This window comes from Pinus tabuliformis, chromosome 3_1, assembly GCF_031772625.1.
Source record: "Pinus tabuliformis cultivar Carrire ecotype Pingquan chromosome 3_1, CPIR1, whole genome shotgun sequence".
In the NCBI taxonomy this organism is placed as follows: Eukaryota; Viridiplantae; Streptophyta; class Pinopsida; order Pinales; family Pinaceae; genus Pinus; species Pinus tabuliformis.
Window position 1 is genome coordinate 839,443,552 of NC_142301.1, and position 3,799 is coordinate 839,447,350.

A 3,799-nucleotide genomic window follows, 5' to 3' on the forward strand; every position below is an offset into this window, starting at 1 on the left:
TTTTATTTTGTACTAATATTCTGTAATAGATGTACAACACTGAATTCAAATAATGAGAAGGGTCACACCTATAAGGATTGCATTGCTTCTCAAATTCTCAAGAGATGTCTTTATGGCATTGAAATTTTTTCCACTAGGTTTAATGGCTTGAATGTTGACTAAAAGCAAAAGCCCAGAAAAATTTGTCTGAAAACATTATTTTTACTGAAAAACAAGTGCAACCATCAACCATAAGTATTTGAAAAAATAGTTTAAATAAAAAATAAAAAAATTATGAATATGCAAATTTTGCAAGCAAAGGTATGCTTCCTAACATCGACTATGCTACACTCTTCACATATAATCCCATATTCTCATAGATTCAATTATGAAACCCACTTGGTCATTAATAATATTTTGCATGGCCTATCTTCATCTTCACATATAATCCCATATTCTCATAGATTCAATTATGAAACCCCACTTGGTCATTAATAATATTTTGCATGGCCTATCTTCATCTGCATTCAAAGGAGTATGATAATGTGTAGTGTAAATGTGTGACAAAGGCAATGCATACACTGGCAATTGACTTGACATAATCTATGAGGGAGAGTCCCACGAATTAACTTTTCATGGATTGAAATATAACATTGTTAGTCTTTTAGCTTAATTTTCTGCGCCTCATTAGAAATTGGTGGTGTGTACGGTAGTTTGAGATGGAAGTTTATATGGTTCATAATTTATTTATTTCACGAATTGTCGGCCCAGAAATTTGGGTGTCCCATATGGAGTGGCGATCTCCGTATAAATATATCAAAATGGTTCTTCTCTTCTTCCTCACCATGTGACACAATTTCTTTTGTTTTATGGGAAGCGACCAACACAAATAGGCGCAGTCGACACAATCCGGTTACATTACCTGTCATTCTGTGCGTTCGGCAAGACTTCTCTGTAACGTTGGCAGACGTCGCTTGACAGAAGGTGACGGCTAAGAAAGGCGGGCAGTTACCACTTGGAAAAAGATGATGATGTCAACAGATACAGGTATTATAGAATTCAATGAAGGATGGGATATTATTCAGAATGGCATCCTAAAGTTGATAAATATTCTCAAAACAGATTTAAAAGGCGATTTCCCTGTAACGGAGTACATTAACATTTATACAACTGTGTACAAAATGTGCACCCAAAGGCCTCCTTATGTGTACTCACAACAACTCTATGACAAGTACAGGATTTCATTGGAAGAATACGTTGCTGTCACAGTATTGCCAGCTTTAGGGGAAGTGCATGATCAGTTCCTGTTGAAAGAAGTTGAGAAATGTTGGGGAAATTATCACAAGGTGCTGGTTAGACTCATCTCAAATATGTTCTTTTATTTGGATCTTTACTTCGTGAGGCAAAACTCCCTGGTTTCGCTAGTAAAAGTTGGAGTGATGTGTTTCCGTGACGTGGTGTATCACGGTATCAAGATTAATGTGAAGAATGTGGTGATTGAGTTGATTAATCGAGAGCGCGAGGGAGAACAAATTGATCGCGCTTTGTTGAGAAACATTGTGAATTTTTTTGTGGAAATGGGAATGGATCGCTTGGATTTGTACCAAAAAGACTTTGAAGCTCCCATGTTGGAAGATACTGGAGCTTACTACTCTAGGAAGGGTTCATTATGGATATTAGAGGAGGATTCGTGTCCTGACTATATGATAAAGGCCGAAGAATGTTTGAGACGTGAGAAAGAAAGAGTTGCTCACTATTTGCATTCCAGCAGCGAGCAGAAGTTATTAGAGAAAGTAGAAAATGAAATCCTCTCCCGCTACTATATTCAACTTTTGGAAAATAAGTATTCGGGGTGTCATGTTTTGCTTACAAACGACAAGAAAGACGATCTTTCGAGAATGTACAGGCTGTTCTGTAGAATACCTCAAAGCTTGGAACCTTTTGCAAATATTTTTAAACAGCATGTAATCAGCGAAGGAATAAAATTATTTAAATGGGTGGAAGATGTTGTCAAGAATAATAATATAGATGACATTCCAGCACATGAGTTTGTGGAGAAGATTATTGAAGTGCATGATAAGTGTAGTGGTTACGTTGTGGATGCATTTCAAAGAAGCAGTATTTTTTATAAAGCCTTGAGGGACGCATTTGAAGTAATATGTGATAAAAAAGTCGAAGAAAGCACATGTGCAGAGTTTCTGGCTACATTTTGTGACAACGTGCTTAAAAAGAGCGGTTTAAGTGATGATCATATTGAGGGTATTCTTGAAAAGGCGGCGAATCTCCTTCAGTATGTTAGTGATAGAGATTTGTTTGCTGAATTTTACAGGAAAAAACTAGCTTCCAGATTACTACACCATAAAAGCGCAAATGAGAGCCATGAACGAGCCATGTTGTCAAAGATAAAGGATCAATATGGTCTCCAGCTAACGTCAAAGATGCAGGGCATGGTTAATGATTTCACACTGGCAAGGGAGACTCAACTTGACTTCAACACATATCTTCATGATTATTCAAATGTGCATCCTGGAATAGAGTTGACTGTTACAGTATTAAATAATGGGTTCTGGCCAACCTACAAGTTATTCAACCTCAATCCACCAGCGGAAATTCTTAAATGCATTAGGGCGTATGAAGGCTTTTACTCTACAAAATATCAGCATCGTAAACTTACATGGATGTATTGTTTGGGAAATTGTAAAATTATAGGAAACTTTGATACTAAGCCAATAGAAATTGCAGTATCAACCAACCAGGCAGTCATGCTTTTATTGTTCAATGATTTTGAAAGATTGAGCTGTGAAGAAATCAGTTCACAATTAAATTTGCGAGAGGAGGATGTTATTAGACTGCTTCATTCATTTGTATGTGGAAAGTACAAGATTATTTTGAAGGAGCCGGTGACTCAAACAATAACAAAAACTGATAGTTTTGAATTCAATGCTAGCTTCACCTGCAAATCTGCGAGGATTAAGATTTCACTTCCACAAATGGATGAGAAGAAGAGAGTCAGCGAGGTTGTAGATGGCGATAGATGCCATGCCATCGATGCTGCAATAGTTCGGACGATGAAGGCTAGAAAAGTCTTGAGCAGTCAGGAATTATTCGTTGAATGCGTTGAGCAACTGCAAGCCACGTTCAAACCAAAAGTTAAATTAATGCAGAAGCAGATTGAAGATCTGATTTCAAGGGAGTTCATAGAACGGGACAAAGAAAATTCTAATATCATTCGATATATAGCATAAAAGAAATTGCTCAATATACATGGTATCATTTTCGGGTATTGTTTTAACCCTACATTTTCAGTCATTCATTTGCAGGATACGAAACTCATTCATTTGCAGGATACGAAACTTTTCAAATGACTTTGAACATATCGTTTTGTAGAATTTGATTTTATCTAAATTATTACTCCTGCCGTTGTAGAATTAGATTTTATGTAGCCGTGATATAACGAGTTTGGTATCTGCATTGAGTATTGTTTTGTGGAATTTGATTTTATCTAAATTATTACTCCTGCCGTTGTAGAATTAGATTTTATGTAGCCGTGATATAACGAGTTTGGTATCTGCATTGACTATTATTTTCTAGATTATTTTATATCTTATTTCTTATGGTGTTATTGGTTGCCTAGGCTCTCATCTTCTTGAGTCATCATTATAAGCTTATATTTGGCTGGAAACAGAAGTTAAACCATGGATTGTCCCGTCTCTTTTGTCAAAAATTGAACCAATTTTATTTGAAACAAATCGTTTTACTTTACCTTGATATGTGGAATTGGTTGAAAGGCCATAGTTTTTAATTATTTGCTGCTAGACAT

At 36.1% G+C, this 3,799-nt stretch overlaps 1 pseudogene; it reads left to right on the forward strand.

The window, feature by feature from the left end:
- The first annotated feature begins 1,007 nt into the window (after positions 1-1,007).
- On the forward strand, positions 1,008-3,224 carry LOC149190126 (cullin-1 pseudogene; annotated as a pseudogene).
- Positions 3,225-3,799: the final 575 nt, after the last annotated feature.